Source organism: Peromyscus eremicus, chromosome 15, assembly GCF_949786415.1.
Source record: "Peromyscus eremicus chromosome 15, PerEre_H2_v1, whole genome shotgun sequence".
NCBI lineage: Eukaryota > Metazoa > Chordata > Mammalia > Rodentia > Cricetidae > Peromyscus > Peromyscus eremicus.
This window is the reverse complement of record NC_081431.1, coordinates 40,337,855-40,349,265: the sequence shown is the minus strand read 5'-3', so window position 1 is coordinate 40,349,265 and position 11,411 is coordinate 40,337,855. Positions and strand designations below refer to the sequence as shown.

General features: G+C 39.8%; 1 pseudogene; it reads right to left on the bottom strand.

Annotated features, from left to right (window-relative positions):
* Window positions 1-8,824: 8,824 nt before the first annotated feature.
* Window positions 8,825-10,136, bottom strand: LOC131924926 (Golgi SNAP receptor complex member 1-like; annotated as a pseudogene).
* Between the last annotated feature and the right edge of the window lie 1,275 nt (window positions 10,137-11,411).

Sequence of the window (11,411 nt, the reverse complement as noted above, 5' to 3'; positions counted from 1 at the left end):
GAACCTTTCCTGTGGGTGCTGTTTTTCAAAGGCCTTCAACTCAAAAAACCCAACATGGTGGAGTAGGATATTTTGGGTTGAGATACTCTCTTTTCGTTCAGATGATTTCATGTTCCAATATCATTTTAGTCATTCTCTTTGGACTGTCTGCAACTTCACCACAACAAAAGCCTGGAAGTGGCCGCAATACCCCAGAGTGCTATAATCAACACTTAGTGTTGAAAATGCATCACATCCTTCCTTCTGATACCATAGCTCATGCCAGTACTATCAAAGTTGAATCAGAGTTTTGGCTGCCCCAGCTCAGAGTACTGACTCGTCCTCAGCCTCTCATACAATTCCCAAAGTCTCTGCCACCTTTGCTATTGCTAAATGCTGTATCCAGGCTTTATTATTGCAAATGCTTTTTGGGGAGTAGGGGTGCAAAGAACCAATGTTAGTGCTTTAATGGGTGGTCTTAGGTGTAATGTCTTTATTAAGTTGTTCATTCAAACAACTATCAGCAAACATTCTAAAAAATGCAATCCGGAAGATTTACTAATTTGATACTTACACACTGAGGAATGATGGTAGGATAGTATTAAAAGACTTTTTGTAAGTAAACTATTATATTTGTATAAGATTATAAACCTGAGCATGTGCAGTAAAAACACTGCAATTCTACACATAATAGTGTTGAATCTGAGTGGAGGCATACAAGAGTGTTCATTGCCATTGTGGTGGTGGGACAGCATGCACAGTGCGAAGTGTGCCTGTTGTGTGTTCGGAACCAAGGCTGCAGTGAGGTTGCACATTGCAAGGATGAGCTTTGACAAACACATCTCAAAGTCCTTGCCCATTTGATGTTTTAAATTAAGTTCTGTTCGTACATTCTGAAACCTTTTACTCTTGCCAGATTTTTCATGATCCCCACATTCAGTTATGTGGCCACCAGTTTAAGAAGCTGGGCTCTAGTGGGTGAGGGGGGAGAGTTAAGAGTAAGGTCTGGATCTACCTTAGACACCTGGATGGATAACTCCTGGCACATTCACTGAGAGAACAGAGGCAGAGGCATAGAAAGGGATTTCTCTGGGTTTTGTTGCTTGTTTGCTTGGGCAAAAAGTGATAATAGTTCCTATTTTGAACACAATGAGTTTGGTCTCATAGTGGAGATGTTAAAGATTCAATTGAACACGTGCATGTCAAGCTCATGAGCAGATAAAAGCTAAGATTGGAATTTGAAAAATCATTAATATGTAGATAAGAATTTAGGAGCAGGACAAGATGTCTAGAAGCAAGAAGAAGATGTAAGAAATTTTTTAAATCCCAGAAGAGACAAGGTCTCCAAAATGATACAGAAAAGGAGTATAAGTGTTTCTGGTAGACAATACCCAGGAAGATCTCAAGGAAGAAAACTTCAGTTGTGTCAAATGCTGCCTGAAGATCATCCACTGTGTTTCTTTCATTATAAGTCTTTCATTGAAACATCAGCAAGAATGCCACTACATTCATTCATTGGTTCAAATAAGTATTTTTAAGCCCCTGTTATACGCCTGGCACTCATCTAGGTCCTGGAACTAGCACAAATAATAAAACAAAGACTGTGTATTGGACAGGTTAAAATGTTCATCAAGATTATGAAGAATCCTGTGTTGTGAGGCACTAATTAGAAATCAGTATACTTGGGTTTCAGCTAACTTCAACCCTCCTAATAATATTTAGCTTGTAGTTTGTGTTCTTTCCCAGAAGGACATCATGAAGGAACTTGTCAGCAGCTAGTTTGAAAATCAAAGCCAGCATGCCTCATCCCATGTGGTCTGGTCTGCTGGGCTAGCAGTAGCTGGGATTGATTTTCCCACTTCCTAAGATAAGGAACTGTTCAGAAATGAGTTTGGAAGTCTTCAGACACTTGGATTTTGGCCAAGGTGATCATGTTTCTGTTGAAGATGTGTTTTGTGCCAGATGCTGTTGCAGAGGCTTGAGTTATCATGGCATACAAACTGGTAAGCCTCCAACGTACTGTCGAGGGTAGGGTGGGTAGTGCTTAAGGGCATGGGCTGCGGCAATTGCCCTTCTATTCACTGCTAGTACGTTATTTCATCTTTCTCTGCTCCAATTTCATCACCAATCAGAAAGAATGACATGAGACAGGAAAGCCATCATGTAGTGGTTAAAAGGTAAGTTTTACAAAGCATAAAATCACACGGGTCTAGGATTTTGCTTAAATCATAAATAAGGAGAACCTGTGAGATATTACAAATAAGTCAAAGAATACAAAATATGAAATCTTCTCATAATCAAAGATGCTAAAATGAAATTTAAATAAATACAAAACTAGCCATCATTATCAGAACGAAGATGAAATTTATTAGATTTCATAGGTACCGTCTGAGTCAGGTAGGAATTACCTAAATGATGGTCAGGGAGTGGGTGTGGGAAGGAGAATGTGAGTCTGAAGGTGAGAATAAATTTGGAAAACTTAGGATATTGAATGTCACATAGCCTACTGCTCTGGAGATTCTAACTGGAAGGGTGAAAATGATGAGAGAAATTATTCGATCTAAAAGAGCCGTATGTGGCATGTCTGGAGAGCTAGATTTTAAGAACAAGGGAAAACTATTGAAAAATCTGACGCAGAATAAGCACTAATTTGTATTTAATGGGGTTTCATGGCAAAGAACTGTGTGGAAAGAAAATAGACTGAAGGAAGGAAGGCAAGCTGGATGTCCCTCTCCTTCGTGTGTAATAATCCAGACTAGAAATGGTGGGAGCCTCGACTAGGGAATTAGAAATAGTAATAACAGCACTTAGCTCTGGAATCATTGGGAAGGGGGATAAGTTCTGAGCACAGCTCTTAGAGCAACAGTGATGGGCAGTCGATGAGTCCTGCTGGCTATTGTCATGGTTGATCACACCTCCCACCTCCCATCATCCCTAAAGCCCTTCTTTGACACTTCCCTGGTTTTCTCTCTTCCTATCTGATCAGCTTTACCTGCTTGGGAGCTGCTTTTTCCCTGCACACTACACAGGCTGAGGACCTCGTAGCTTCTCATGCCACCGAGTGGCGTGCCTCCGCAGTCCAAATGTGGTGCTGAAGGCCTAGAGGACTCCCTGGGGAGCCATGGTCTCCAGTCCAGAAGTGCTGTTATTGTCATCCTTATATTGTTAGGAAGCCAAGACAAGGGAAGGTAAATAACTTGCTCAGAGATCTTATAGGGGAGAGTCAGGCTATCCACCCAGGCTCTATGACTACTGAGTTCATGCTTGACACCACTCTGCTACATTACAGTGTCATACTTACACATCAGAGTGATGTGGGAAAGTACATTCCGAGAGAGGAGTGGATGGGACACACTTGTGGCTTTGTTCCGTTGTTGTTTTTAAGTTGAATTGTGAACGGGAGAGAGGATAATACCTGGATGTGGAGAAGCGGAAAAAAAAAAAAAGAAATTGCATTGTTTTAGATGTGTTGTTTCTATGTTAAGATGAAGGGTTGGGAATGTTACTGTGAACTTGGGAACCTAATAGGGCCATGTGGAAGGGCAGCTGCAGGCACTGAGGTACCATCACAGGTGATGACTCAGATCTCAGGAAGCCCAGATCCCACCCACCACAGCACAGATGCCACTGTTGGCAACCTCTCAGGGTTTATGCTAGCCAAAGCCTTCTCCACATGCCCTCTGCTCTTCACCTTTTTTTTTTTTTTTTTTTTTTTGCATTTGAATTTTTTAATGATAAAATAACTCCTGTGTTCTTATCTTGGCTCATTTTTGATCAGGAAAACAAATATCAGAGCCAAATGGGATACTAATACATTGCTTTAAACAATAAAGTAGCATTTGTCCTTTTAATTTTTTAAAATTTAATTAATTAATTTATTTTACATCCTGACCATGGTCTCCCCTCCCTCCTCTCCTCCACTGCCTCCTCACTTCCTCCACTCTCTCCACCTCAATCCACCTCTCCTCCATATCTGCTCAGAAAGCACAAACTGTCTTAAGACCAAGTACCTCCCCCTCTATTCAGGCTGGGCAAGGTAATCCAGCATGAGGAACAGGTTCCCAAGAGCCAGCCAAAGCAGCGAAGACAGTCCCTGTTCCCATTGCCAGGAGTCCCACAAATAGACCAAGCCACCCAATTGTCACATATATGCAGAGGGCCTAAGTCTATCCCTGTTTGTTGGTTCAGATTCTGTGAAATTCCATGAGCCAGGCTACCCATTTCTGTGGATTTTTCTGCAATGTCCCTGACCTCCCTGGCTCCTACAATCCCTCTCCTCAGTAAGACTCCCCAATCTCAGCCCAATGTTTGGCCTTGAGTCTCTGAAACTGCCTCCATCAGTCACTGGATGAAGGCTCTTGGATTGGGTAGTCACAAGTCATATCACAGGGGATGGCCAGTTCAGGCTAGGCATCCATTGCTACCAGGAGTCTTAGCTGAGGCCATCCTTGTAGGCTGGTGGGAGTTTCCCTTGCATCAGGCTTCTACCCGGCCCCTTCATCTTCTTGTCAAAGAGCTTCACAATTTCATAATGCTCATCTCTAGACTGCTTTTGCTATTGTGATCATTCCTGCAGCCACGAGTCACACACATGAGATGTTGCTAGAGTTTGGTGGGTCTCATCAGGGTTCTCATCATACCTGAATAAACCCTGCAAAGACAGTTAATTTCTGCTATAACGTTCTTTTGTGGGGCTTTTTTTTTTTTTGGAAGCTAAATATTAGCTGTTTAGTTTGAGAGATCTACCATGAGCCAATAATCTTCTCTGGTGTCTTCTGAAGAAACAAACCATTTTCTTCTGTAGAAATTGTGACTGAGGTCTGGGGAAAGGAACACATGCTTGTCTTGTGTTTTTATACAAGAATAAATAAATAAATAGTCCCACAAAAAACATTTGATGTTTCTCTATTTGTGTTTTAAACTGTTACAGTAAGGTATGTTTATAGGACAAGTGGCAGCTGCATTGATAGATAAGAAAATGTTCTTTGATGGACTAAAATTGACAAGATAAAAACTGGACCATAAGAAGCATGGAAGTAGGATGCTAAAGATGCCTCACAAAGTCTAGCAACGCCGTCAGCACCTCTGGGCCGGGGTATCGAGCTGAACTAGAGACAGGGCCTTGAAGTGTATGAAGGTTGATGAGGCAAGGAGTGTGCATTAAATCCTGTGCAGGGAAGCCATTGCTTCTTCTCTTCAGGCCTCCGTTTTAAGTCAGTGGTTCTCTCTTCAACTTTTATTCAATGTTTAAAAAATACATATACCTAGACCCTTACAGTGAGCTAAACATATCTGTAATAGTTTCATAAATTTTGATTCCCGCATATGAGACCATCATCACAATCAAAACAATGAACACATCTGTCACCTAGGACTTTCCTCTCTCCTTTTATAACTCTGTCCTCCCGCTACTCTAGCCCCACCCCCAGACAGCCACTGATGCAATTTCTATCACAATACAATAATCTGTGTTCCCTAAAATTTTATGTAAATAAAATCAATAGATACTTTAAATTTTTCTTCCATCAGTTACAATGATTTTGAGACTCAAACAGATGGTTGGATAAAAGTTCACTCAGTTTTGACTAATATTTCATTATATAGATATATGGCAAGTTAGCCATTCATCTATTGATGGATATTTGGATTATTTCAAATTTGGGACTATTGTCAATCAATCTTCCATTAACATCCATGTAAAAGTTACTGTATGGGCACATTCCTGAGTTTCTTTGGAAGAAATATTTAAAGTAGAATAGCTAGGTCATATAAATGGATAACATTTTAGGAGATGGTCAAATATTTTTAATAGTGCTTATGCCATTTTGTTCTCTTATCAGCAACATGTAAGAATAATAGCTCCTCCACATTCTTATCAAATTTGATATGATCAATCTTTTTAATAATAGACACACGCAAAGGCATGTGGTGGTAGCTCACAGCTGACTTAGTTTACATTTCCCGTGACTAACAATGGACATGCTTTCATGTGCCTATGTGCTGTGCTCTGTCTTTAATTATGTGATGGGTAGTATTTTTTCTAGCATCCTTTTTTTCTCCTAAAATGCCTTTCAGAGGAAAACCTTTACTTTTTCCAGATGTATTCATTTATTTGTGTGTGTCTGTAGGTGGGCACATTTACCACATTATGTGTGTGAAGGTCAGGGGATAAATTACAGGAGTCAGTGCTCTAGCTCTACCAGGTGGGCCCCAGGGACTGAGCCCAGGACCTCAGGCTTGATGGCAGAGGCTTTTAATTGCTAAGCCGCCTCTCTGGCCCACTTTTAAAAATTCTGATGTTGTTTTGTTCTTAAATGGTCCTCTTGGTATCACATCTGGAAAAAGAAATCTTTGCCTGAGCTCTATCCAAGATACACAGATTTTTTTTAAACACATATATTATCTTAGATATTATGCATTTTGTGTTTATATCCAGTTGGGAAGAGCAAAAGTTGTAGAAATGATTACTCTTTCTTTATTAAATTGTCCTGTGTCACTGCCAAATACGTCTTCTGATGTACGTGTAGGTCCATTTCTGTGCTGGGTCCTGTGTATTATTGGCATATTCATCCATTCTGAGACCAAACAATACTGGGTGTTCTTAATCACTGCTGTGGTTTTACTGTGCCTTGAAATGAGACAGTGTTAGAATTAAATTATTCTTTTATTTCAGATGCTTATGTGTTTAGATTCTTTCATTTTCATAAATTATGAAATCCATCTGCCAGTGTCAGTGAAGGAGCTTGCTAAGAGTTTTATATCTAACCTGTACAAATAAAAGAAAACAAAAGAGAAGAGTTGACATCTAAGCAAGAAGCTCTACCATGGACATGGCAAACCTCTCCCTATTATGATCTCTAATCTCTCTCAGCAATATTTTGCATCTTTCAACGTATACTCACGCACATATTTTATAAATTTTATCCCTAAATATTCTGTACTGGTAGGAGTATATTTGTTTTGTTTCAATTTTTGATGAGTGGGGATTGCAGATAGAAATATAATTGATTCTTACATGTTAGTTTTCTTTCTTTTTTTTTTTAGAAAAATATTTATGTTTAGTTGTGTGTGCCGTGCGTGCACGTGGAGGTCAGAGGCATTGGTTGTCAGCCACTCAATGTGAGTGCTAGGGACTGAAGCTGGATCCTCTACAAGAGCAGTATGTGGTCTTAACCGCAGAGCCATCCCTCCAGGCCCCTGTGTGTTAGTTTCCTAACCCCAATACCTTGCTAAGCTCAGCCAGTGGTTTGAGTGGGATTCCCATAGGAGCTTTTTACCTAGATGAGTGCATTGTCTGTGGACAGGAAGTTTACTCTTCCTTTCCCACTTGAGTAGCCTTCTTTTGTTATTCTTACCTTTTTGTACTGGTTGGAACCTCCAGTAGAACGTTGAATATCAATGATGGCGGGAATTGTTACCTTGCTTATTAAGGGAAGGTTATTATTTACTTACTTATTTATTTATTTATTTATTTATTTATTTATTTATTTATTTATTTATTTATTTATTTATGTTGAGACAGGGTTTCACTGTGTAAGTCTGGCTGTCCTGGCTGGCCTCGAACTCACAGAGATCCACCTGCCTCTGCTTCCTGAGTGCTGGAATTAAATATGTGTGCACCATCATTCTGGCTAATACCTTGAAATTTTTTTAAAAAAATAAAAGATATAATTACATTAAATTAAAATGATTAATTAAATTAAAATACAATTACATCATTTTCCCTATCCTTTTACTCTCTCAAACCCCTACCTTGAAACCTCCTAACTTCTAACTTCTCTCTTAAATTCATGGCCTCTGGACTCTTTTTAATTGTTTTATATATATATATATATATATATATAATGTATAAATTATTTATATAAATATAAATATATTTGTGTCACTATAAATGCAAATACAATCTGCTGAATCCATATATTGTTATCTGTATGTATATGATGTCACTGGTTGGTATTGGGTTATCAAGTTGTTATCAGTTGACAGACTCTTCCCTACAGAAGGCTCTTTGCCACTCTCAGCATTCTTAATTGCCTGTATTTCTTTGTCTAGGGTTTTGGCCCCATGAGAGAACTTAACAAACGAACACACTTCCCTGTAGACGAAAATTTTCTTGTGTCCCGCCCAGTCCTGCAGCTGCTGGATCCCAAGTAAACACACAGAGGCTTATATTAATTACAAACTGTATGGCCTATGGCTCAGCTTCTTGATAACTAGCTCTTTTAATCTTAAACAAATCCACTTCTATTAATCTATATGTTGCCACATGGCTGTAGTGTTATGGTCTGCTATTTTTTTTTTTTATACCCAGTCTTGTGTGCTTAAAGTAAAACAGTCTTTGGCTGTGGAAAGCTTGGCACTGTGTGAGAGGAGTCCAGCTCTTTGGCCCACTGGCCACCAGGCTTCATCACTTACTGCAGCCCAAGCACTCTGTTTTCAATTGCTTATCTACTGCCTCAGGAGGCAAAAACAGATGAAAACATTTCTGCTATTTGTATTCACTTTCAAATTAAGAACAATGTGTGTTCAAGGCCAGCCTGCTCTACAGAGCAAGTTCCAGGGCAGCCAAGGCTACACAGGGAAACCGTGTCTCAGACAAACACAAATAACAAAACAAAACAAAAATCCAACCAAACAATCAAAAAGAACAATGTGTGTTTGCAAAGTAGCACAGAAAAATTGGCTTCAGCTCAATCCAGTTAGGTCACAGCACCATTGTTCTTGGATTTAAATTCATCTGACTGGTAGGCTAATGCTGGGCAGTCCGTTTTCCTTCTTAGTTTTCTTATTCCTCATCAGGGCATGAAGGTGGCAGTTGTGAGAGTCCCTGGAGCTGTCCTACCTGTTAGTAAGCACACAGCAGCAATAGGATGGTATAGATGCCAGCCACACCACCCAGGATGAAGGAGTTCTGTTGCTTCCTGAAGCTGACCCACTGAATCAAGCTGTTCACAGGAGGAAATGGTTAACTCATATCTCGCTATGAATTGACTTGAGCATTCCTCTCTGTGAAGCCATAGTGCCTTTTGTTGCCACAGAAGTGCTATTGTTTCTTCTATCAGACTATCTGAATTCGAAGGTGGTCATGATCTTCCAAAAGCAGTTCAGCTCCCCTAGTCTTCTCTCCAGATCCACGTTTCTATGACTCCACATCTTTCAGACTGATCTCGTGAGATTCTCCTTTGCTGCTACTGCCATTGAGTTTGCTTTGGCTTTGTGCAACTCATGTGTATAATCTTGTAACATCTGTCCATGTGGCTGCAAAAGGATGCACCAGTGATGCATTAAATGAAGGGGTAACTGCACTGTTTATCATTTACCCCATTGCCAAAACCTGTTTAATTTCAATGCCATTGTCTTGAGCATTCGGTCTTGGCTTGATCCATTTACAGGGGGTACTGCGTCGGAAATATAAATGTGTTGTCTTCCATGGCAGGAACTGCTTTGACATAATTTGTATGTAGTTGACTGATGGAAACTAGTTTCAGGTCAAGCTAATTTCCTAGTTTTTTGGCTTTTCCCCCCAAGATCTCCCCAGCGATTGATCACTGCTTCCCGGTGCCACCTTTGTTGTTTAGTGTCAGTTGGAACCAGTTAGTTATCTTTTTAATGTGATTTACACCAGAAAAACCATCACATATTTGCTGGGGAGTTGCCATTTCCGTCCCTCTTTAATAGATGCAGACTTCCATCTGAAGGACTTCCTGTAACATTTATTATGCTAAAGATTTGCTGTCAAAATGCCTTTCCAGTATTTGAATGTGAAATGTTAGTTTGCCTTCATTTTTGAAAGGCATTTTCAATGGTTATACAATTCTAGGTTGAGACAATATGGCTTGTTTCAAATACTTTAAAGAGCAGCTCCGCCATCTCCACTCATGTTTTCTCCCATGTTTCACTTGTGTTCTTTCTGTCCCTCAATATGTTCTCTTCCTTATCTTGCTTTGTCTCCGAGTGATTCACTCTCCTGGCCCTCCTTACAGTTAATTCCTTATCGTTGCTTTTGAACAGTTTTATTATGATGTGTCCTGTTTATTTGCTGAAAGTTGTCTGGATTCTTTGGATATTTGTTTTTATTATCTTCAAAAAACTGGGAACATTTCAAATCTTTCTTTGGGTATTCTTCCCCGAGTCTCTTCCTTACCACTCACCGCCATCCCTAGGCACACACCACACATCCCAGGTACTACAGTTAAATGGATAGGCTTCTAGAAGATAGCCCACAGTGTAACGCTGGTTTGTAGATGTGTATTTACACTCTCTCCTCTCTATTTCATTTTGAATAGTTTGTAGTGTTCCGTCTTCACAGTTTGCTGATCATCTTTTTATTTCTTTCTGGGTGTCATGTTTTATTCAGTATTTTTGTGAGTGTACAATTGGTTAGTCTTCCATGAGGACTCTCACTTGATTTTTTTTTCTCTTCTCAGATTCTTGCCCCTTTACTATGGTCGCCTTGACTCTGTTCTTTTCATATTAAAAACTTTGTTGTGTGCAGTCTTTTCTTAATTATTTTTATCTTCTTTTACAGTATGTAATCTGCTATTATTTTCAAGGAATAATTAGAAGCAGTGAGCTTCAGACATTGCTGCTTTCACCTCTGAAGTTTGCATTGGTTGCTTATATCGTCTATGTCCCTAGTTATTTTTTAATCTACTTTATGTGGAATGCAGTTGTGATACCTGGTTTAATGTTGTAGCTGGAGTTTTCTCTCCGGGTCCCACCAAGCCCTGGCAGTTCCTTAGCCCACTTATAAAATAAACATACAGACGCTTATATTATTTAAACTGCTTGGCCATTAGCTCAGGCCTATCATTGTCTAGCTCTTACTCTTATATTCAGCCCATTTCTATTCATCTATACTTTGCCACATGGCTCGTGGCTTACTGGTACCTTACATCTTCCTTGTCCTGGCAGAGGCTGCAGGTAGTGTCTCCTTCTTCCCTTCCTGTTCCCTCCATTCTCCTCTCTGTTAGTCCCACCTATACTTCCTGTCTGGCTACTGGCCAATCAGTGTTTTATTTATTAACACATTTGCCATACAGAGCATCCCACAGCATAATGTTTTGGCTAATTCTAGCACCTGTGTCAGTTCTAAGTCAGTTTTAGTTATTTGACCTATCTCCCCATTATACCCCTCATATGTATATATATTCTTCTTTTGTCTTCCTCTCCCTTGCTCTCTTTGCCATTTTGAAATTAACCTCGTTGAGTATTGAATATTTTTGATACTTTTTATAAATAGTACTGGGTACTTCTGGAATGTAGTTAAGTTCCTCAAAAGCAGTCTAATTCTCTTTGTTTGCTTGGTAGAGATGTGTTAGCCAGGATTAGGACAGTTACCAGCCCAGCACTAATTATTTCCATCCATTACTCCAAAAACCAGTTTGACCCTTGAATGTTGGGAACAGGCACTATTTTTGGCCCTGTGTGAG